The 26190-nt window shown below is 42.8% G+C and overlaps 1 pseudogene; it reads right to left on the bottom strand.

The window, feature by feature from the left end:
* Nucleotides 1–15947: 15947 nt before the first annotated feature.
* Nucleotides 15948–16066, bottom strand: LOC124552930 (annotated as a pseudogene).
* Between the last annotated feature and the right edge of the window lie 10124 nt (nucleotides 16067–26190).

Raw genomic sequence — 26190 nt, 5'->3', positions numbered from 1 at the left:
AGACTTAAAAGTGTTTGGGCTACTGCTAAGATTTTTGAGTTCTTGTGGTAGCTTATTGAAAATGGATGCAGCAGAATACTGGACTCCTTTCTGCACAAGAGTCAAGGAAGTGCATTCCACATGCAGATTTGATTTCTGCCTAGTATTAACTGAGTGAAAGCTGCTAACTCTTGGGAATAAGCTAATATTGCTAACAACAAACGACATTAAAGAAAATACATACTGTGAGGGCAATGTCAAAATTCCCAGACTATTGAATAGGGGTCGACAAGAGGTTTTCGAACTTACACCATACATAGCTCGAACAGCCCGTTTTTGAGCCAAAAATACCCTTTTTGAATCAGAAGAATTACCCCAAAAAATAATACCATATGACATAAGCGTATGAAAATATGCGAAGTATACTACTTTTCGTGTTGAAATGTCACTTATTTCAGATACTGTTCTAATGGTAAATAAAGCGGCATTTAGTTTCTGAACAAGATCCTGAACATGGGCTTTCCACAACAGCTTACTATCTATCCGTACTCCTAGGAACTTGAACTGTTCCGTCTCGCTTATAACATGCCCATTCTGTCTGATTAAAATGTCAGTTCTTGTTGAATTGTGGGTTAGAAACTGTAAAAACTGAGTCTTACTGTGATTTAGCATCAAATTATTTTCCACAAGCCACGAACTTACTTCATGAACTACATTATTTGATAATGTTTCAATATTACACACAAGATCCTTCACTACCAAGGTGGTGTCATCAGCAAACAGAAATATTTTTGAATCACCTGTAATACTAGAAGGCATATCATTTACATAAATAAGGAACAGCAGTGGCCCCAGCACCGACCCTTGGGGAACGCCCCATTTAACAGTGCCCCATTGGGACTGAACATCATTACCACTCTCAATATTGCGGAGGATTACCTTCTGCTTTCTGTTCTTAAAGTAGGAGGCGAACCAATTGTAAGCTACTCCCCTTACACCATAATGTTCCAACTTCTGCAGTAATATTTTGTGGTCAACACAGTCAAAAGCCTTCGTTAAATCAAAGAAAACACCTAACGTTCTCAACCTTTTATTTAATCCGTCCAAAACCTCACAGAGAAAAGAGAATATAGCATTTTCAGTTGTTAAGCCATTTCTAAAACCAAACTGTACATTTGACAGCAAATTATGTGAATTTAAATGCTGCAGTAACCTTGTATATACAAGCCTCTCGATAACTTTAGCAAACACCGATGGCATAGAAATAGGTCTATAATTGTCAACATTATCCCTGTCTCCCTTTTTATAAAGTGGCTTCACTACCGAGTACTTTAATCGGTCAGGAAACCGACCACTGCTAAAGGAAAAGTTACAGATATGGCTAAGTACTGAGCTAATATACGTGGAACAATACTTCAGTATTCTGCTAGATACCCCGTCATATCCATTAGAGTTCTTGGTCTTTAGTGATTTAATTATTAACTCAATCTCCCTCTTGTCAGTATCATGGAGGAGCATTTCAGGTAACAGTCTCGGAACACTTTTTTCTAAGAGCGCTATATGATTCCCTGTTGGGACTAGGTTTCTATTTAGTTCACCTGCTATATTCAGAAAGTGATTATTAAGTACTGTACATATATGCGACTTATCAGCAACACGGACATCCCCACTACGCACTGATTCTGTATCCTCGACCTGTCTCTGCAGACCAGCCACTTCCTTTACGACTGACCATATGGTTTTAATTTTATCCTGAGACTTAGCTATTCTATCTGCATACCACATACTTTTTGCCTTCCTAATAACTTTTTTAAGCACCTTACAATACTGTTTGTAATGGGCTGCTGCATTTAGATTTTGACTGTTTCTAACGTTTTGATATAATTGCCACTTTGTTCTACAAGATATTCTTATCCCTTTAGTCAGCCACCCAGGCTGCCTGTTTGTGCTAGTACCCTGTTTTAAACGTTCTAACGGAAAGCAACTTTCAAAGAGCACGAGAAAAGTCTTGAGGAAAGCATTATATTTATCGTCTACTGTATCAGCACTATAAACATCTTGCCAATCTTGTTCCTTGATAAGGTTTACAAAAGTCTGTACAGCAACTGGATCAGCTTTCCTAAAAAGTTGGTAACTATATTTAACATGTGTTGAAGCACAAAAATCTTTTAGACTTAAAATTTGTGCATCATGATCTGAAAGGCCATTCACTTTTTTGCTAACAGAATGCCCTTCTAATAATGACGAATGAACAAAAATATTGTCTATGGTTGTTCTACTGTTCCCTTGCACTCTCGTTGGAAAGAATACGGTTTGCATAAGATTATATGAATTAAGGAGGTCTACCAGCATCCTTTTCCTTGCACAATCACTTATACAATTAATATTGAAGTCACCACATATAACTAACTTTTTGTATTTCCTATAAAGTGAACCAAGAACCTCCTCTAGCTTTAGCAAAAATGTTGTGAAATCGGAGTCTGGGGATCTATAAATAACAACAGTAAGAAGTTTAGCTCCACTAAATTTAACCACACCTGCACAACATTCAAACACCTTTTCAGTGCAGTACTTTGAAACATCAATTGACTCAAATGGGATACCGTTTTTCACATACATGGCTACTCCCCCACACCGCAAAGAGCTCCTAGAAAAGCTGCCAGCCAACCTGTACCCTGGCCCATTATTTTAATAGAATTTCGGACTTTTTGCTGATGATGCAGTCATCTGAATTCATGTACTATCTGAAAAAGTTCCACAAATATCCAGTCAAATCTTGACCAGCGGAAAAATGCTGCTATGGGAGCACATAAAGTGCAAAAATGTTCCTCTTTATTTAAAAGACTGACTGAAAACTGCGCTACCAGCTATCTCATTCTACCTTCTTCAGCTCCTTTAAAAATCTTCCCAAAAATTTTGGCTTGCGAACGTATTTGCGCTGTTTTTAACATGCAGCTCACCTCTCACTCCCGCAAGCTTCCATAACTGCAACTCGATCAACCTTACCAGTCCAGCGCCATAGGTCGCTCATACACATCCATTCCCAGTTGCCCATTCCCACTCACTCATTCAACCCAACTCATTTGCATTATCTTTTTGTGTCTCTCTGTCACTGTCCCCTATCTCACAGCCACTGTCTGCTTCGTTCTGTCCAACTACTGTTCTCTCCTCTCCGTGTCACGGTCTCCCTGTTGCTCTCTCTATTACTCTCTCTCTGTCTCACTCAACCTTCTCACTTTTGCTGCCTCTTTTCACGAACACTATCTCACTCATCCTCGTTATTATTGTCGTAGATTAGTTCCTACTGCCACTGGGTTTCATCCACTTCCACTTTCTCCGCCTCTCTAATTCTCTCCCACAGGCACTCTCTCCTTCACTCTTTTCCTGGCACTGTTCTTTCACTGTCAATTACGTTCCACTGCCATTGTGTCTCTCTCTTTCTCTCACACTGCTATTCTCCTTCTCTCTTTCTATAACACAACCACTATCTACTATCTTCTCTTTCTCAATACCACTGTCTCCTTCTCACTCAGCATAAAAAAGCGTTGAAGGTAGGTAGAAAGAGGCAGGCGCTACCCTACTTTTCTATCAGGGACCGCCGCGCGGGATTAGCCGAGCGGTCTGGGCGCTGCAGTCATGGACTGTGCGGCTGTTCCCGGCGGAGGTTTGAGTCGTCCCTCGGGCATGGATGTGTGTGTTTGTCCTTAGGATAATTCAGGTTACGTAATGTCTCAGGGACTGATGACCTTAGCAGTTAAGTCCCGTAAGATTTCACACACATTTTTAAAGAGGATCATATTTGTCAATTTTTGTGCTCCGACAGGACCATTTTTCTGCTGGTTTCCTTCTTTTCCCTGTTGCATCACTCCATGTCTCCCATACGAAAAGAAACGTACTTGTCAGTAAAATTTTGATAGTTTACTTATGTGAAACTGAAATAACGCAGGGCCTATTTTAAACCTCAGATCGCATTTTACGTGCAAAAAGATTTTGAATGTGCTTCAGTACCACAACATGAGGTTCCTAGAACCCTTCTGATATAGCATACACCATATTTCTCCGTTCTGTGTCACTTTATGAACTACATTTTCACCTCATATCGGATTTTACTTGCGTATTTTACTTGGACAAGTAGCGTAACTTTGAAGTTCGTTTCTCGGAAACACATAATCAAGAAAATTGTCATGGCTTTTTGACCGCGGGATCTTAACAATATATCGCAAAAAAGTCAGCCATCTGCTGTGCATAACCGTCCTGCAATCCTCAGCTCGGTTTTGGTACGCAAAAACCACGTTTTTGGGGTGTTTCTCGATAACGAATAAAGAGTTCTGAAAACGAGAAGATGGCACTTCTAGATAAATTCCCAGAGGATATTTCGTTAAAAATTGAACAATTTTCTGTTATTATTTATTATTTATATTTAACCTCATACAGGATTTTATTTGCTTATTTCACGTGTGGAAGTACGGTAACTTTGAACCACTGTATTTCAGAAACGGATAAAGTTCACAAGAACATTTTCAAGACTGTTCACGATAAGGATCTCAAGAAAATTTCGTAAAAATTTTAGTCATTTTCTGTGCATAGTCGTCCTGGAATCCGCGGATCGCTTTTAGCAGGAAAAAATTTAAAAAAAGCTTTTCTTTTATGTTGGTTGAATTAAATGGTGCCTCTGTAAACCCCATAAAGCCCACCGTAGGCCATATTAAATGCAAAAAGCACCAATAGATTGGCTTCATCTGGCTGAGCTGTAAGGAGTGTCTAATATTCATACGTAGTGTAGGATAGTGACACTAAGGCGATCCTTCTGTTGAGTATACAAATGGTCCCTATCCCATGGGCTGTGCAAAATACAGGGTTATTACAAATGATTGAAGCGATTTCACAGCTCTACAATAACTTTATTATTTGAGATATTTTCACAATGCTTTGCACACACATACAAAAACTCAAAAAGTTTTTTTAGGCATTCACAAATGTTCGATATGCGCCCCTTTAGTGATTCGGCAGACATCAAGCCGATAATCAAGTTCCTACCACACTCGGCGCAGCATGTCCCCATCAATGAGTTCGAAAGCATCGTTGATGCGAGCTCGCAGTTCTGGCACGTTTCTTGGTGGAGGAGGTTTAAACACTGAATCTTTCACATAACCCCACAGAAAGAAATCGCATGGGGTTAAGTCGGGAGAGCGTGCAGGCCATGACATGAATTGCTGATCATGATCTCCACCACGACCGATCCATCGGTTTTCCAATCTCCTGTTTAAGATATGCCGAACATCATGATGGAAGTGCGGTGGAGCACCATCCTGTTGAAAGATGAAGCCGGCGCTGTCGGTCTCCAGTTGTGGCATGCGCCAATTTTCTAGCATGTCCAGATACACGTGTCCTGTAACGTTTTTTTCGCATAAGAAAAAGGGGCCGTAAACGTTAAACTGTGAGGCATGCAGAAGCTTTAAACTGCGCATACCAACGCCGAATGGAGTTAGCAGTTGGTGGATCTTTGTTGAACTTCGTCCTGAAGTGTCGTTGCACTGTTATGACTGACTGATGTGAGTGCATTTCAAGCACGACATACGCTTTCTCTGCTCCTGTCGCCATTTTGTCTCACTGCGCTCTCGAGCGCTGTGGCGGCAGAAACCTGAAGTGCGGCTTCAGCCGAACAAAACTTTATGAGTTTTTCTACGTATCTGTAGTGTGTCGTGACCATATGTCAATGAATGGAGCTACAGTGAGTTTATGAAATCGCTTCAATCATTTGTAATAGCCCTGTACTTATCTCTACCTCTTCCCGGGATATGAGCTTTGATAAAATCCCAAAACCCCATTTTAATATACAGCGTTTTGGTTTTGTACAGCCTGCGTGAGTTGCGGACACGAAATACGGTGTCACTCCCTGGCCACATGAAAAGTCGTCTTCGCCAATCAAAATAGGATATCTGGGAGATTTTCTTATCTGGAAGCCGAGGAACGAGAGAGCGGGACGAGGAGCTACTGCATTCTGGCGCGGGAAGACAGCAGCGTTCTTTTGCGGGCCATGGAAGTGAAGCGTGGACATACTAGGAGCAACGGATAGCGCGCAGCGGCGGAACGAAATTTATTGCTTGCATCTGCGTTCCTCGGAGGCCAGAAGCGGCCATCAGAAATTTCAGTGCGCCGTTGGGAAACGGCCCGAAGGTAACGGCGACCAATGCCGAATTCCACCAGACACAGAGGGAGGGAGCCACAAGCCAAGGTTTGCAATGCCATCGCGTCTCACCAAAAACTCTCTGGCCATATGAAATGCTGCCCTAGCCTATCGGAGCAGCTCGACGGTGGATTTCATGTCGGACACTCAATTATTCAGTAATTTAATTTAACGGGCAACTGCATTTGTATGCGTCAGATTGTGCGTCTGCTGTGTAAATAAAGTCCCTCGTCAGTTAATATTAGACAGGAAACACTCCGCTACAGAGTGAAAATCTCATTCTGGAAATATCCCCCAGGCTGTGGCTAAGCCTTGACTCCCCAATATCATTTCTTTCAGGAGTGCTAGTTCTGCAAGGTTCGCAGGAGAGCTTGGAAGGTAGGAGACGAGGTAATGGCAGAAGTAAAGTTGTGAGGACGGGGCGTGAGTCGTGATTGAGTTGCTCAGATGGTAGAACACTTGCCCGCGAAAGGCAAAGGTCTCGAATTCGAGTCTCGGTCCGGCACACAGTTTTAATCTGCCAGGACGTTTCGTATGAGCGCACACTCCGCTGCAGAGTGAGAATCTCGTTCTGGAAAGACTTTTGTAATTTTCTGTAAAAGTACATCTATTTGGTCACGAGACGGATTTCAGCTTCTTTGGCCATCGTCAAGTAACAATCGACTGTCGCAGACACAAAAAATAACATAGGACAGACTCAGATATTACCTACATAGAAGATACAAAAATGATTACGTATAGAATGTTTGCAAAGGAAAGTATTACATTTATATCACTCCGAAATATTTACCTTTAACTAAACAGCCGGATAAGTGCGCTCTGAGAGTTCTGCACAATATATATATACACACACCGTGATCAAAATTATTCGAACACCTGGCTGAAAATGACTTACAAGTTCGAGGCACCCTCCATTGGTAATCCTGGAATTCAATACAGTAGTGGCCCAAGCTTAACAGGCATATGTTCAGTCAGCTGCTGGAAGGTTTCTTGGGGAATGGCAGCCCATTCTTCACGGAGTGCTGCACTGAGGAGAGGTATCAATGTCGGTCGGTGATGCCTGGCACGAAGTCGGCGTTCCAAAACATCCCCAAAGGATGGATCCATTACAGGGATGTTATTGTCGTGTAACCACTCCGACACAGATCCGTGGTTTATAAACAGGTGCTCGACCATGTTGAAAGATGCAATCGCCATCGCCGAATTGCTCTTCAACAGTGGGAGGCAATAAGGTGCTTAAAACATCAATGTAGGCCTGTGCTGTGATAGTGCCACTCAAAACAACAAGGGGTGCAAGACCCTTCCATGAAAAACACGACTACACCATAACATCACCGCCTCCGAATTTTACCGTTGGCACTTCACACGCTGGCAGATGACGTTTATCGGGCATTCGCCATACCCACACCCTGCCATCGGTTCGCCACATTGTGTACCGTGATTCGTTACTCCACACAACGTTTTTCCACTGTTCAATCGTCCAATGTTTACGCTCCTTATACCAAGCGAGACGTCGTTTGGCTTTTATCGGCATAGTTCAAATGGCTCTGAGCACTATGGGACTTAACATCTATGGTCATCAGTCCCCTAGAACTTAGAACTACTTAAACCTAACTAACCTAAAGACATCACACACAACCATGCCCGAGGCAGGATTCGAACCTGCGACCGTAGTAGTCGTGCGGTTCCGGACTGAGCGCCTGAACCGCTAGACCACCGTGGCCGGCTTTTATCGGCATGATCTGTGGCTTATGAGCAGCCGCTCGACCATGAAATCTAAGTTTTCTCACCTCCCGCCTAATTGTCATACTACTTGCAGTGGATCCTGATGCAGTTTGGAATTCCTGTGTGACGGTCTGGATAGATGTCCGTCTATTACACATTACGACCCTCTTCAACTATCGGCGGTCTCTGTCAGTCAACAGACGAGGCCGGTCTGTAGTGTTTTTGTGCTGTACGTGTCCCTTGTCGTTTCATTATCATATCGGAAACAGTGGCCCTATGGATGTTTAGGAGTGTGGAAATCTCGCGTACAAACAGATGACGCAAGTGACACCCTCTCACCTGACCACGGTCGAAGTCCATACGTTTTTGGGAGTGTCCGGATACTTTTGATCACATAGTACATATATAGCCATACCTGGGACCGTAGACATTAGAATTTTACGCATGTTTCTCCTACCAGTTCCTGAAAAAAAGATTCTTAAAAAGGGTCTTAACAGACGGATAAAGCGATCTTATTGGGGCTCCGTTTTTACCAATTATGTTATAGAACTCTAAAAATGAGAAATGAGACATTTTATGTTGGTATTGGTACATTTCTAATGTTGAGAGACATATGTCTCCGGGAAAATGTAATTCCATCAGATGAATCGAAAAAATTATTTTTGGAGTGCAGTTGCATGAGTAGGACTGAAATTACTCGTTCCACTGCATTTCGACAAAAGAATTGTTCAAAAGATTTATGGAGTATGTGTGCAACTACGTAACTTTAACAGCAGACGAAAATAAAGTTGACTTGACAGTAGAAAACCACTATTTCTATTACTAAAACAGGGAAAAAGTAAATCATTTTGTCTGATTTTCTTAACAGTGTGTAAGACTTCACAATATACGCCAAATGGGTCGTTAAAAGATTTTCGGCAGGGGCCGAATAAGTCTTCCTAAGGGGGGATGTTGATGAAATTAATTAAAAAATGTCAATTTTCGATTTCTTTTTTATTTGTTAGTTCAACTCGTGTACAATAAGTTCCAAAAGTTTCCATGTCGAAATCGCATCCAAAGTGCTTGAAAATTAATTAAAAGTGTGACGCGACCTCCCTGCCACGCCCACTTTTTGAAGCAGCACTTCAATACCAGCTCAGTGAACACCGATACTGTGCATTACCCTCAACCAAACGTTTGCGGGATACATCGAGAAGGCCGTGATACATTCTCTTTGGTTTTATAGATCACATTTGACTCTGTTCCGTACGTTATAAACAATAACAAACTAGCTGCATCGTTTATGACGAAACAATTTTTTTATTTTTTTAAATTTAAAAAAAAATTTTTTTTTTTTTGCCTTGTGATATTGACGGAGATTTATACAAGTGTTCGATTCTTTCTTCATTCAGTTATGCCACGATCACAAAGAGTGTATAAAAAAATGGAAAAATTGCGTTTGAATAAGTTAGTGGATGAAAGACGCGAGAAACAACGACAAACCAGCAGTGAGGCTACGTCTCTGCAGCTGAAAAGTCAGTTGAAGACCTGGTAAAGGAAAGAAGACAGACAACAAGAAACCAGAAGAGAAGCCTTGATGGGAAAGACGATCCAGAGTACAAATATGGTGCCTTCTGAAGAAGTGACATAAGGAAAAAAGTTAGGCTGAACTTTAAATTGCGTTTCCTGAAAAGTTTGTTTTTTAAAGTTTATGTACCATTTCCTCAAATTCTATGAATGCTAGAATTATGAAATTTTGTATACATATTTCTGTAAACCTAATAAACATCTCAAGAGCAAATTTTGATATTCCGATTGCAAGATGAGATATGGAGCAAAGTGCTTGGAATTTTGCATGAATTTAAAATTGTACTTGTGGAATTACAATTAAAAAATTATGAAAATTTTCCTGTTTGACCTATTCCGAAAACCTCATGAGAGAAACTTACAACATATAGAGAGATGAAACGGAGAAAGTTTTGTAGAAATCTCTTGAATAATTTCTGAGAAAAAGGAACATAAATTATTTTTTGAACATTTTATATGTAAATGTGTTACTTTCATGTAAAGCGTGGCAAAAATTTTGTTGCCATATCTCCAAAACTGTGGATTTGGTGCATTTTTGAAGCAGTGTTGTTTTTCATCAACGTCCCCCCTTAATCTGCAACTCCTCTCATGTCTGGATTACCAAGTTTCCAGAGCTCTGCCTGACCAACACATATGCCACAACTATGAAATTTTGTACATATATTTCTGTAAATCTAATAAACGTCTCAAGAGCTTGCATGCGATTTTGCACACACGACTCTGTGACAAAGGTTGCAATTTGTCTTTACAGCTAAATAAAATTTTTTACATACCGTTGGTATTATGGAACGCAGGTCTGTGGTTGAGAAACGATAATTTCTTTTACGAGGTTATCTGAAAATTTTCCAACGTATGTACCAAATTTTATGAATACTAACCGGTTTCTGTTGGTCAGTTTAGAGAACTGGTTTAATTCTACGTATTCATTTTATTCGTGCAACAATATCAAGTACGGTAGAGCTATACCTATTGCAGTAAATGGAAGTTTAAAAGTCCGTATTTCGGTTTTTACAACAGTTTTACCTCATTTCACTAACAGAAAACGCACAAACCCAGCCCTCCGTACATTTTTGACATTCAAACTAGCGCACGTCCGCATTACCACAATGTAATTTTGAATATCACTTTGCTGCCTCTGTAATCATTTCAGAGTAAGACAAACTTACTGATGGCATTTCAGGGCACCAGATTCTCAGCGTATAACTCTTATTATTAAAACATATCTACAGGGCAGTCAAAATCAGTCTGAAAAACTTATAAGGTGTTGCAGGGGAGGTAGCGCTGCGAAATAATTGTCAAGAAAAAAAATGCGATACGTTGGACCGTTACGAGTTATTTGCTATTGATGTTAGCCTAGCAGATCGTCGCGCGCAAAACTTAGAGCACATGGACCGAATGCTGTAATGCACAGACATCTGTGCGTCCGTGGGTTGAATTGTTCTAATATTCATTACTGGTCAAAATTTGCCTTTTTCGGAAGTGACAAACTTAAGCTAAGTGAGGGAAACACTACGTTTGCTCGGTTTGAGTTTGAGGAAACCAAACAAAGAACACGTTTGGCGACACTGTCTATGGGAAGCTGCTTGAAATTTTGCGGGTGCTGACCTTCAGTGCTAAACAACTCGGAAGCAGCACAAAGTACAGAATTCTTTTTTCTTAAGAATTATTTTTCAGCACAACTTCACCTGCAACACCCTTAGAAGCTTATCAAACTGTTTCCGACAACCCTCTATATGTTTCTGAGCGCTTTATAGGAACGACAGTGCAATGGCGCCCAATATCGGACCTACCTAAACCCATCTATAATTCAGTACTAAACGACAGACCCTTCTTGCAACGTCAGGTCTGTGGGTGTCTTCCACATCAGCAGCTCTCCAGATCAGTGCATTAATCTGCCCCACATGATGGCTCACACTGTGACAAATAAGGACGAGGAACTCAGTTTGCTCCAAGTGTAAGAGTGGCGACAGCATTTTCTCGAACATCGTAAGACAGTAGGTATGCATTTAACACAGAGTCTCATTAAAGAAAAAAAAAAAAAACATAAGAGAGAGAGAGAGAGAGAGAGAGAGAGATTTTCAAGAGTTTATGGGACCATTGCTTTCTTCTTCTTCAGTTTTCAACCCTAAGGTTGGTTTGCAGCAGTACACCATCTCCTCTTCTTCTTGCCTCCCTCTTCATTTCTATAGATGTACCGCATCCCACATTAGTCAATCTGCTGTATGTATGACATCCTTGGTCGTCTCCGGCCACTTATTCCCTCGATAGCTCTTCCTGCTACTATTTCAACGATGTTGTTGTGTCTTAAAATGTGCGTTTTTCTCTTCTTGTTTGGATGTGTCTCAGACGGTCAGCTGCCCTTTCTTCTCTTCTCAGCACCTCTTCATTGGTAACTTAATTTCTCCAGCGGATCTTTATCATCCTCCCGTAGCGCCAAATCTCTAGGGCTTCTAGCCGCCTTGTCTCTTGTTTCCGATTTTTCAAGTTTGAAACCGCACGGATTCACACTCCAGCTAAATACTTTCAATATCCATTTCCTTACTTACATGCAGTTGTTCCTGGTCCGCTATCTTCTGTTCACAGTTTCTTTCCGGCTTCTGCCATACATTGTGATCTTCCTTCCAAAATTGGAGAATTCCTCTATCATTTCTAAATGCTCTTTTCCAATTCTTATTCTTAGAGGTTCATATACATTCAGTAATAAATACTATCACTTCAGTTTTTCCACTGTTTATTCTCACACTATACAGATTACAAAAAAACCTTTCCAAACGTGCTGAGGACGTGTCTAGATTTTCCTTCGTCTCCATGACCACAACAATGTTATCTGTGTAAGGCAGCATGCGTATCTTCTGCCCATTAATTTTGATCCTCACCTCAATAGTTTCGCGAACATAGTCCATAGCTTCCTGGACGTAAGTAGAGAAGAAAGTGCACATCTTTCTCTCACACCTTTTCTAATTTTTGCTTCTTGTTCCTGTCGAAAATTCCTACTCTCACCCACGTCGTTCTTGAAGGAGCTGAGTATCACCCACACGTCTTTGTAATGTAGACTTGCTTTTTTCAGTACTCTGGGCATCTCTTGGCAGACAACATTATCAGATTCCTTTCCCAGCAGTGAAACTTTGTATTTCACACAGGTGAAACACTAGCTCTTAAAAGTTTGAGAAGAGTGTGAGCACGTCGTGGGCTACCGGAAAGCAGCCCACGGAGGGTTAAATAAAGGGATCGGTCGATTGCCCCCACATGGAGGGGCCCACGTGAATAAGTTACCAGCTGGCGGCGCGCGAATCAATACCGCTAACGACGCCTCACTCCGCCTGCCTTGGCGAGAGCTCTCTCTCTCTCTCTCTCTCTCTCTCTCTCTCTCTGTCTCTCCCCCTCACACATACACACGCCTTTAACGGAATTCCATTCATGCTCTCACACTGAGAGGAAACTACAACAGAAGCTGCAGTGTAAGTGTGTGCTGCTCGCTACTAGGGTGGCAATAGTTCGCTCGCATTCCACCTTCTTGGAACACAGAGACGGGAAGAAACGTCTAGCAATCTATATCTGTAACCCGTAAGCGACGTTATGGTGTGTATGGCGGAGGGTACTTCCCTTCCCTTCCTGTTCCACTGACTAATGGTCCGTGGGGAGAACGACGTTTGGTAAGCCTCCGTGTGGGCTCTAAACTCTCAAATTTTACCGTCATCGTCCTTTTCTCGAGATATGCCTACGATGAAGTATTATGTTGAGTTACATTTTCGTATTGGGAAAAGTGACTGGGATGTAGTGTACACTTCTCTTTATTTACTTTAGACCAGAGTTTCCCACCCTTTCTTAGACCATTATCCCCGAGTGCAGTTAAGACATTAGCTAGTACCCCCGCCCTCTCCCTCCCCCATATGCCATCTATTGGTCTCCATCCCTCCCTCATATCATCACCAACTTTAGCGACTTGAAACGTCCCCTTAGAAAAATTAATGAATTACTGTGCTGATAGACCTCTTACATTATTTGATTTTTAAACAGCTCAGCACAACTGAACGTACTCAGACATTTCGCTCTTTACCTATTCTAATCAACAACAGACACACAATATTTTTAGCGCAACGCAATCTGACTTCCAATAATCCCTATAAAAGAATGGCCCTGACTAACATTAACCTACACCTTTCACAAATCACTTACCTCACAAAAATCTTTGTTACTCGAACTACTGCAATACAGCGAGCGCCACTACTGTCAGCTAAATAAAAGATTCAACCTACTGAAGGCACTAACTACTGATAGGCATAGTTATCAAATGAAAGATTTTGATAGAGAACAAACAATGTATTTACTTTAATAGTGTTCAAAAGCCAAAATATATAAAGCAGTTCATGACATCCAGACTTACAAATTTACTGTCTCTGATGGACACACGTACAGATCCGCTCTCAAAACTCCGCCATTTCTCTCCCCACATCCATCAGTGCTGGCGGCTCACCTCCAACTGCGCAACGCTACGCGCTGTTAACATCCAACTGCCCAACACTACAATGGCGAATATTACAACAATGCCAACCAGCCACAGACTGCACACAGCACAGCCAGTGATTTTCATATAGAGCGCTACGTGGCGTTACCTGCATAAAAACCTAAACAGCCTACTTACAGACTAAGTAAACGGCAGAATGAAAGACTTTTCTTGGAACACTTTTATTTTTAAAATGACGAAAGATGAATGATATTTAATCTATGTACAGCACTACAGCAGCCCTCGTGTAGTCACTGCTGTGTCGTGCTGTCAATTAATTCATTCATCTGTCTAGAAGCGAGTAATGAGGCAATTTCTGGACTACTGCAGTTACATCTACAAATTCAAGAAGGCATTTTCTTGAGATATTTAGCATCTGTTACGTATATGTCTCACGTTTATCATCAGCGATGTACGGGACAAAGTACAACATGTGTGTGATGCATCTGGCCCAATGTTGTTTCCATGGTGTAAATGCACTTTGGTAAAATTCTGGGGATTGACTTTCACACCATCGCTTGACACAGGAAATAAGGTCTTTCTCACTATCGAATGTTTTATCGCGCAGGTGGGGCTTCAGACGACCAAAGAGGTAAAAATGAAACGAAGCCAAGTCCGGACTGGCACGTCGCAGCTTGTCCAGTGACAAACAGTAACGGTCCCTGTTTATTGTGGAGCCAGGTTCCGAAAAGTCAATGAAAATGACACCACACTGATCCCAGAAGGAGGAGGCCATCAGCTTTCGGCCTGCTGTTCGTGAAAGTCTTGGTTTCTTCTTCCGAGGGGAACCTGGATGACGCCACTCCATGGACTGGGTTTTACTATCAGGTTCGGACAAAAACAACCATGTTTCATCCTGAGTAATGATGCCGTCACAACACTGTTTCCACTCTTCAGTAAAGGTCTTCATGAGACCCTCGCACACATTCTTCCTCATCGTTTTCATTTCTCTGGTCAATAATCTAGACACCCAACGTGCAGAGATTTTTCTGTACCCTAGTGACTGTACCAGTGATACCACACTACCCAGTGACAAGTGAGTCATTTCAGCAAGCTGTAGTGTCGACACACGTCTGTCATTTTGGATGACTTGATCAATGGTCTCCTTACTCACATCACTCACTGTTGTCGATGCTCTACCGCGTCGTGGATTGTCCAATAGAGAGAAATCACCTTCTTTATACCTCCGCAACCACCCCTTGATACTGCTACGATCCACTGTGTCTTCCACATTAACAGGGAACAGCTTCCTGCGAATCGATGTGGCAGAGTTATCGCCGGTCTTGAAGAGGAACTCCATCAGCGACCGTTGTCGCAAACTGACATCTACTTCACGATCCATTATGGCTCATCTGTAAATAAAAGAAAATACTTTTATATACCAACTTACAGATAAATTTTCCAAGTATCTTCACAAAAAATTTCTTTCTCCTCTTGCGAAATATAAAAGAATTAGATACGACTGTGCAAAACTTTTTGAACGCCCTTTCTATTTTTTATTCGTTTGTTATCTGATATCGATATCAATATGAATAACAGGCAAACATCGTCGACAATCTCGATCCTGGAATAGATGATTTGTCTGTATGTGTGTACATAACTAGGTTTGTGCGGAACCCTCGGTGTTCGAATCGTATTCGTACTTATCCAAGTTTTTTGTGTAACGTTTCACGAGACTCCAGTTTTAGGACCTTTACGGACACACCTCTTTTCTCATCCAGAAGGCGCGACACATCTCGCTCCCTCCACCCTCCCACCCTACTAAATCCAAAACTAAACTCTAGCCGAACAGGCCACGGAAGGCTCAACGGTCCCGACCGAACGCCGTGTCATCTTCAGCCGACACGCGTCATTGAATGCGGATATGGAGGGGCATGTGGTCAGCACACCGCTATCCCGACCGTTGCCAGTTTTCACGATCGGAGCCACCACTTGTCAATCAAATAGCTCTTCAATTGGTCTCACAAGGGCTGAGTGCGCCCCGCTTGCCAACAGTGTTTGGCATCCCCGGACGGTGACCCATCCAAGTGCTAGGCAAACCCGACAGCGCTTAACTTCGGTGTTCTGATTGGAACCGGTGTTACCGCTGTGGTAAGGCCGTTGCTCCTTCCCCCCCCCCCCCCCCTACCCGCCCAAGCATATATATTAAATCAGCCAATATTTCTTTGTTCTCTTAAGCACCTGTGCGTTGTAATACCCTAATTTAAGCTACAGGCATATAGCAAAAAGTAACTGACACGGGAGGTGGACTTTCTCCCTTTTTCCCCTCTGTGGTCTTCAGTTTTCGAGGTCGCACCTCGTAAGTCCGATTGTCTTCCATCTTTCGTCTCTCCTTCCATAGCGCACTACACAGCATCGGTTCGACATACATGGCCGTCTTCTGCGGTGATCCATTCCGGCTGCAAATAATTTGCGGCCGCGTGTTGTGGATCCCTTGCTCTGTTGGCGTCGCGCCGCTATTTATACCAGAGTTCGATTCCCGGCGACGGCCACGCCCTTCGTTCCGCGTTCCCTTTTTATGCTCCTCCCACCAGCGTTCCCCGAAACGTCCACCCTTTCGGTGTTTCCAGTAAACGAGTTACGCTTTTCGAGGCGTGTTACTGCATTGTTTTCCTGATGCGAAGCGCCGCTCAACTTCAGACTCTCGTCCCCGTTTACTGCATCAGTTCGACCAAGTTCAGTCAAATAAACGGCAGCAGTGAAAGGAAAAAATAAAATACAAATAAAAATCTATGATACGGAAAATTCCGTTGAAAAATTCAGAACGAACAAAAAACATAATGAATGTGTCAAGCACGGAGCTCTCCTTAGACAACCAGATGGTTAAAGGGACTGCTCGCACTGAGCAGGTTGTTTGACACCACTCATTGTTATCAAGTCTACTTCAGAATCTTCTCCACTAAATTCTTACTTCAGTAGTTGACGTTTATCAGCATGCTAGCCTTGCACTCAGTACTGCGAATGTGAATATCTGCTTCCTAGTTAATGTCAGGCTAATCTCGTACTAGAATGTACGAAACGTTGTCCAGATTGTAAATACTGTTTCTATGTTTCTTGTTTTGGGCATTGAATATCGCGTCAGTTAAGATCAGTTTCGGTTCCTCTGGTCTTCATCTTTGCCCACCTTCTTCGCTGTTCCGTCCCTGATGTTTTCGTCATGGGTCTAATTCCGTTGTGGAAACTCAGGATACCCAGATTTGCCCGCATCTCGTGGTCGTGCGGTAGCGTTCTCGCTTCCCACGCCCGGGTTCCCGGGTTCGATTCCCGACGGGGTCAGGGATTTTCTCTACCTCGTGATGGCTGGGTGTTGTGTGCTGTCCTTAGGTTAGTTAGGTTTAAGTAGTTCTAAGTTCTAGGGGACTTATGACCACAGCAGTTGAGTCCCATAGTGCTCAGAGCCATTTGAACCATTTTTTTTTTATACCCAGATTTATTTTTATATTGTAATATCTCTTTATATTCGATGAATTATTCAGATACAATTCTACCCTTGAATGACGTTTACTAATTTTCTATCTTCATACTTGCAGAATCCATGCGAAAAGTAGCTCATACAATAGCTATGCCACGACCGCATAAGTATTCTTTGTAGTACTCTCTCTGGTGGTTGTTAGAAAAAAAAGAAAGAGAGTTTCCGAGATTGTCTTCGTGCCGATTAGCCTGTGCTTGGTTTGGAAGAACTGTAATCTGATTATTGAGATTTATTACAGAAGATAACTGATATGAACTGTACGATTAAATGGAAATATATATAGATGGCTCCTTCAAGTAAATGGTGTGTATTTTAAATTTGAGAATTAATGATATTTATCGATATATTGCGTAGTTGTTAATCAGAAGGGACTTCCGAAAGACTGGATACGAACCTGCACTTAATAATCCAAGAGCTCCATTGCTTCTTCGGAAGGTTAAACTTCATCAAAGCCAAATATCCGCTTGATCTGAGGTTTCCCGACTGATTATACAACGCTCCCAAAATTACGAGGCATTTTATTTGTGCAGATTAGCAGACTGCCGCAAAGCACGAGCCTGCAGAGAAGAAGAATCATCGCCTGATTTCATTCTAACAAGTAAAATTTCAGAATCATTTTGAGTGACTGAGCTATGACTGTATTTCCTATCATGAATGATTGATTGCTCGAACGAATTGAGAGCTACATAATCACGTAGATAGGAGAAAAAAAATTACAATATCAGTGTCTGCTTGTAGTAAATCCACGTTTTCTGCATTCCTATTTCTTCCAAATACCCTTTTCCCTTTGATCCAGAGTGTTAGATCCCGCTTAGTCGTCGAATGTGGGGTGTCTAGGAAACCTGCTTTCTCGGATCGCTAGACAAATAGTTCAAATATATCGTATTAATGAGTTTTGTTACGGAAAGTAAGTGATATTACTTTGAGAATTACATAGATGTGTCGCAGGCAAAGGGCGAAATCCGAAATAAACAAGCTTGTACAATATAACGATTCCAAGTTTGAGCTGCATAAAATGTACGAGCAAAGTAATGAGCTTTGACGCTTCTAAGCTTGTCGCTGGTTTTCAGGCTTCTCTTCGACTGGGCTGCGGCCAGTCGGGCGAGTCACATGTCCTCTTCGCATAGAGGCCGTTGCTGCTGCGTTGTCGTCCTGGACAGAGATCGGTCAGCTAGCGATTGGCTGACGTCTTCTTAACAGTACTCTCTGCTCTCTCGTTCCCGACTGGCGTGCCGGCGCTTGACTTTACGCCGCAATACAGAGTACTTTGGTTCTCTTGTTCATAAGGAAGTGATTTCATTGTCTGCAATATCAATCTCCTATGGATGACTCTACGTATATGTCCGGTAAATAAAGAAGAATCGGAATACTCTCACTGTAAATTCAAATTCTCAGCCAAAATAACATGGTAAACTATTTCTTTTTATCTCACAGAACTAACACACGTATCATTTTTATAATTATATTTATATGTATCGGACAACGCGGCTGCTATGGTCGCAGGTTCGAATCCTGCCTCGGGCATGGATGTGTGTGATGTCCTTAGGTTGGTTAGGTTTAAGTAGTTGTAAGTCTAGGGGACTGATGACCTCAGATGTGACACTGGACTCGCATTCGGGAGGACGACGGTTCAATCCCACGTCTGGCCATCCTGATTTAGGTTTTCCGTGATTTCCCTAAATCGCTCCAGGTAAATGCCCGGATGGTTCCTTTTAATGGGCACAGCCGACTTCCTTCCCTCATGCGATGAGACCGATGACCTCGCTGTCTGGTCTCCTTCCCCAAAACAACCAACCAACCTCAAATGTTAAGTCCCATAGTGCTCAGAGCCATTTGCAACATTTGAACCATATGAATATAATTAAAAGCGAAGTTTAACGTATATGAGGCTGTGCTGAAGAGTAATCCTTTTCAATTCTTTATGTGAATACTCTTAAAGTTTTTTAAATAAAAAAATCTTCTTTAACATTCTACATATTTATTCTTCATATACCATCTTCTTATCGTCCTGGCGACAAACACACTTTCCCAAAGAGAAACCAGTTTACTGAAGCTGTCACTGGCTGCATTACTTCATCACTATCAAAGCGAAGTCCTCGAAGGTGTTTCTTAAGTTTTGCAGTTACATTAAAATCGAATAGTGCGAAGGTAAGATCAGTGGTTCAGAGTTGCTGGAAGGTTACAGAGAAGAACCGCAGGAAGACTGAAATTCTGGAAATGTACTTCCTAAGAAGGGCAGAAATTTGACAGCTGAAAATGCACAAAATAGCCTGTGAAGCAGGATGCGTCAGGACCCGTAAGACTCCCGCCAATACATCCAATTTTTAGAAGTCAGCTGCAATATTTTACGATACAATGGGCCCGCTCCGCAGAAGTTTCTCTTAGAGATATTGCGAGGTCTGTACAAAAAAATTCCGGAACTTCGTCCACAAAATTTTTCCACGCCTACCTTTTACTCCTACGAAATACTCTCCTCCACAATTCATACACCTCTTCCAACACCATTCCCACTTCTGGAAGCAGTCTTGGTACGCCTCTTGCTGGATCGCGCGAAGCGCCATCTGCAAATTTTCTTCTATCTCGTCTATCGTTGCAAATCTTCGTCCTTTCAACGGAATTTTCAACTTTGGAAATTAAAAAAAGTCCGCAGGGCCAGGTCTGGGCAGTGCGGAAGATGAGCCACCACAGTGATTTCGTTTTTTGTGCGATAGTGACGCACCAACAGGGATGAATGCGATGGGTGCGTTATCGTGAAGCAAGAGCCACGAGTTGTATCGCCACATTTCAGGCCGTTTCCTTCTCACATTTTCTTGCAGGCTTCACAACACGTCCTGATAGTACCACCGATTAATAGTTCGTATCTGTGGCACGAATTCATGATGAACTTACCCTTCAAAGTCAAAGGACATTCGACTGTAGACGTCGAAGGGCGTTCTAAACGAGAATCATCATTAACTTCCGTCCGGGCATTTTTAAACCGTCTGTTATATTTGGTTAGGAACAAAAGCAACAACAATTGTAAAACGTAAACATTTCATATAGAATTTTACTGAATGCCTATCCAAAGATAACGGATTGACACAAATAACTACCCAAAGAAACATCGATTACAAAGACCATACATAGAGCCCCAACTGATAAAAACAACACACCATAACAAGCGAAACCATACAGTATCTTTGGCCAAGTATCACAAGTGTCAGATCTTACAATAAAATGTAAGATTATAAAAATTTCAATAAAGGACCATCAACAAGAGGAGCAAACCACATAAAACTTTATAGCATAAGACTCCTAAACCTCAGTACACATTGAGAGCGACAAGTGACTACATATGAACGTAAGAACGAAATATGCATATACGAAAGTATGATTAACCAACATCACAATGAGTAAAAAGTGTTATGTGACCTTCGCAGATGGTCCGAAGACGACACTCCAGTTTAACTGGATCCATCTCAATAAATATACCACTAAAGTACACTATTGGCCATTAAAATTGCTACACCACGAAGATGACGTGCTACAGACGCGAAATTTAACCGACAGGAAGAAGATGATGTGATATGCAAACGATCAGCTTTTCAGAGCATTCGCACAAGGTTGGCGCCGGTGGCGACACCTACAACGTGCTGACATGAGGAAAGTTTCCAACCGATTTCTCATACACAAACAGCAGTTGACCGGCGTTGCCTCGTGAAACGTTGTTCTGATGCCTGGTGTAAAAAGGAGAAATGAGTACCATGACGTTTCCGACTTTGATAAAGGTTGGATTGTAGCCTATCGCGACTGCGGTTTATCGCATCGCAACATTGCTATCGCGTTGGTCGAGATCCAATGACTGTTAGCAGAATATGGAAACGGCGGGTTCAGAAGGGTAATACGGAACGCCGTGCTGGATCCCAACGGCCTCGCACCACTAGCAGTCGAGATAACAGGCATCTATCCGCATGGCTGTACCGGATCGTGCAGCCACGTCTCGATCCCTGAGTCAACAGAAGGGGACGTTTGCAAGACAACAACCATCTGCACGAACAATTCGACGACCTTTGCAGCAGCATGGACTATCAGCACGGAGACCGTGGCTGCGGTTACCCTTGACGCTGCATCACAGACAGGAGCGCCTGCGATGGTGTACTCAACGCCGAACCTGGATGCACGAATGGCAAAACGTCATTTTTTCGGATGAATCCAGGCTCTGTTGACTGCATCATGATGGTCGCATCCGTGTTTAGCGACATCGCGGTGAACGCACATTGGAAGCGTGTATTCGTCATCGCCACGCTGGCGTATCACCCGGCGTGATGGTATCGGGTGACATTGGTTACACGTCTCGGTCACCTCTTGTTCGTATTGACGGCACTTTGAACAGTGGACGTTACCTTTCAGATGCGTTACGACCCGTGGCTCTACCCTTCATTCGATCCCTGCGAAACCCTACATTTCAACAGGATAATGCACGACCGCAAGTTGCAGGTCCCGTACGGGCCTTTCTGGATGCAGAAAATGTTTAACTGCTGCTCTGGCGAGCACATTCTCCAGATCTCTCACCAATTCAAAACGTCTGGTCAATGGTGGCCGAGTAACTGGCGCGTCACAATACGTCAGTCACTAATCTTGATGAACTGTGGTATCGCGTTGAAGCTGCGTGGGCAGCTGTACCTGTACACGCCATCCAAGTTGTGTTTGACTCAATCCCCAGGCGTATCAAGGCCGTAATTACGGCCAGAGGTGGTTGTTCTGGGTACTGATTTATCAGGATCTATGCACCCAATCACATGTCAGTTCTAGTATAATGTATTTGTCCAATGAATACCCGTTTATCATCTGAATTTCTTCTTGGTGTAGTAATTTTAATGGCCAGTAGTGTACTCTTGCAGCAATCTGGATTTCTTTACATGAGTACAGTATTTATAAGCATAAATTTTATAAATCTAACCTTTATAAGTGTAACGATTCTTACGTGTAACGTTTCTTAAGTGTAACATTTCTGAAGTGTAACGTTTCTGAAGTGTAACATTTCTTAAGTGTAACGTTTCTTAGTGTAACGTTTCTAAGTGTAACGTTTGTGACTGTAACATTTATAAGTGCATTAGTATTTCCGGCTATTGATAACGCTTTTGGAAAGCAAATGTAAAATGCGTAACGCATAAGTACCCCATTTTGAATACGCACAGGTATCACTAACAGAAGCAGTTGCTGCCTAGTATCACTTGGAGAAAAAGACAAATCAGCGATTACGGAGCACAACATTCACCCTCTTAACGATGTACCAGGGTTGCGTATTTCAGGCGTACCGCGCCGCGCCGCGATTACGCAGGCGGGCTCCGAGCGCTCGCCAGTACGGCAGCGTAGCCGCCCGACGTTCCACTCACACTCAGCCTGAGTTGCAGGAGTTTCGGCCCCTCGGAACGTGCACTGTAATTGCGCCAGGAGCGGAGAGGTTCGCGGGCAGCGAGGCGTTAGCGCGAAGCAGGGGCGCGGCGGATTAAAGCGCGCGGAAGCGAGGGCTGTTTGAGCTCGCTAAATTATGTCTGCCGCGAGGAGTGTCCGCAGCAGCAGTTTAAAACCCTCCCGCCTGCACCAGCTTCAGTATGCACACCAAAAGCGGCCCACTTAGCGCACCTACGAATTAAGATATTTGTAACGTACCCGTCTGCCTTTCGAAATGTAGTGTCGCGGAAGAATGATGAATACCAGACTGATAAATTGGATAGCTAATGAAGTTCATGAAATGTGTGCGCAATTTTCGAATATAGTACTGAAACAACTATACAGCTTACTGGAAACAAATGAAAATTTGTGCTGGATGGGTTTCGAGCCCGGATTGCACCCGTGTCCGAAGGAACATTGTATCGAACTTTGCAGACACAATCAAATAGTGTCTCTGCCCTCATCTTTAATTAAAGAATCGAACTGGGGCTGTAAATCTTGGGCTGTGGTCTTACCCTGACTGCATTTCCTCCTCCTCTCTCAGATAAGTAAGGAATAGAAAAGCATCTGAAATCACTCAACAGAGGAAAGTCCACTGGACCTGACGGGATACCAATTCGATTCTACACAGAGTACGCGAAAGAACTTGCCCCTCTTCTAACAGCCGTGTACCGCAAGTCTCTAGAGTAACGGAAGGTTCCAAATGATTGGAAAAGAGCACAGATAGTTCCAGTTTTCATGAAGGGTCGTCGAGCAGATGCGCAAAACTATAGACCTATATCTCTGACGTCGATCTGTTGTAGAATTTTAGAACATGTTTTTTGCTCGCGTATCATGTCATTTTTGGAAACCCAGAATCTACTCTGTAGGAATCAACATGGATTCCGGAAACAGCGATCGTGTGAAAACCAACTCGCTTTATTTGTTCTAGACGCAGAAAATATAGGATACAGGCTCCCAGGTAGATGTCATTTTCCTTGACTTCCGGAAGGCGTTCGTTACAGTTCCGCACTGTCGCCTGATAAACAAAGTAAGAGCCTACGGAATATCAGACCAGCTGTGTGGCTGGATTGAAGAGTTTTTAACAAACAGAACACAGCATGTTGTTCTCAATGGAGAGAGGTCTACAGACGTTAAAGTAACCTCTGGCGTGCGACAAGGGAGTGTTATGGGACCATTGCTTTTCAAAATATATATAAATGACCTAGTAGATAGTGTCGGAAGTTCCATGCAGCTTTTCGCGGATGATGCTGTAGTATACGGAGAAGTTGCAGCATTAGAAAATTGCAGTCAATGCAGGAAGATCTGCAGCGGGTAGGTACTTGGTGCAGGGAGTGGCAACTGACCCTTAACATAGACAAATGTAATGTATTGCGAATACGTAGAAAGAAGGATCCTTTATTGTATGATTATATGATAGCGGAACAAACACTGGTAGCAGTTACTTCTGTAAAATATCTGGGAGTATGCATGCGGAACGATTTGAAGTGGAATGATCATATAAAATTAATTGTTGGTGAGGCGGGTACCAGGTTGAGATTTATTGGGACTGTCGTTAGAAAATGTAGTCCATCAACAAAGGAGGTGGCTTACAAAACACTCGTTCGACCTATGCTTGAGTATTGCTCATCAGTGTGGGATCCGTACCAGGTCGGGTTGACGGAGGAGATAGAGATGATCCAAAGCCGGCCGGAGTGGCCGAGCAGTTCTATGCGCTACAGTCTGGAACCGCGCGACCGCTACGGTCGCAGGTTCGAATCCTGCCTCGGGCATGGATGTATGTGATGTCCTTAGGTTAGTTAGGTTTAAGTAGTTCTAAGTTCTAGGGGACTGATGGCGTCAGAAGTTAAGTCCCATAGTGTTCAGAGCTATTTGAACCATTTTTGAAGATCCAAAGAAGAGCGGCGCGTTTCGTCACAGGGTTATTTGGTAAGCGTGATAGCGTTACGGAGATGTTTAGCAGACTCAAGTGGCAGACTCTGCAAGAGAGGCGCTCTGTATCACGGTGTAGCTTGCTGTCCAGGTTTCGAGAGGGTGGGTTTCTGGATGAGGTAGCGAATATATTGCTTCCTCCTACTTATACCTCCCATGGAGATCACGGATGTAAAATTAGAGAGATTCGAGCGCGCACGGCGGCTTTCCGGCAGTCGTTCTTCCTGCGAACCATCCGCGGCTGGAACAGGAAAGGGAGGTAATGACAGTGGCACGTAAAGTGCCCTCCGGCACACGCCGTTGGGTGGCTTGCGGAGTATAAATATAGATGTAGATGTAGGTAAGTAATGTCTTTCTTTTAGAAAATTCCTACTGAGAAGGGTGGCGCAGCAGTTGGCACACTGGACTCGCATTCGGGAGGACGACACTTCAAACCCCCGTCCGAATATCCTGATTTAGGTTTTCCGCAATTTTCCCTAAATCGCGTCACGCAAATGCCGGGATGGTTCCTTTGAAGTGCGCGCCCGATTTCCTTCACCACCATTCCCTAAAACCGAGCTCGTGCTCTGTCTCTAATGACATTTTGCAGTAAACACATAGTGCGTAGTGGGGCGATCACTCTGTTGCAGAAATAATTCAAAAGACAAGTTCACTTGAATATTGTTTACTAGATGGCCGGTTTCAACACACTAAAGGTGTCGTCATAGGATCTGTGAAGATATAACATGACAGGTGTGAAGGGGGGGGGGCTCACATGAGTTAATATATACAACATTATTATTACAGTACCACATACCTGAATGTAGCTTAACGTTTATAAACCATTTGGATGTAACGGTACATGAGGCAGACCAGCAGATATAAAATCATTGTCACAAAAAAATAAAAAAACAACTGCTCTCGTGGTCGTTCTTTTCCATCAGATACGTAAAACCGAAGTCACAAGATAAAACTGTTTGGTACATGACCGGTGCTCGACTAACAACGTGTAGCGGGACTTTGAATTTCGCCGCGCTACACTCGTTCCTTCAGATATAAATCATACCGTCGCAGCTGTATGAGCGCTCGACGGCAGAGAAAATCTATAAGAAAATGAACGTACTAAAATTTTAACCCTTTTTGTTTTCTACTCGCTCTTGTCTCTTGAGAACGGAATCTTAACTTAGTTATTAGCTAGTATTGGTCGGGTTAAGACGAAAAAACTTATTGATGTGCAGACGTATTGTGGAAGTTTATATGAAATTTGGAGGATGGAAGCAGCAACGTAAAATACATTGCATTCAATATCAAGACGGTTTTAATTTGTATACATTATTAATTCCTGGACAATGAAATTTATTGCAAGATTTCGGAGCAGCTACGACTTTTCGCGCAGAAATGAAGCAGGAGATT

Source organism: Schistocerca americana, chromosome 10, assembly GCF_021461395.2.
Source record: "Schistocerca americana isolate TAMUIC-IGC-003095 chromosome 10, iqSchAmer2.1, whole genome shotgun sequence".
Lineage (NCBI taxonomy): Eukaryota > Metazoa > Arthropoda > Insecta > Orthoptera > Acrididae > Schistocerca > Schistocerca americana.
Note: the sequence above shows the minus strand (reverse complement) of the source record. Positions and strands in the feature narration are given on the sequence as shown.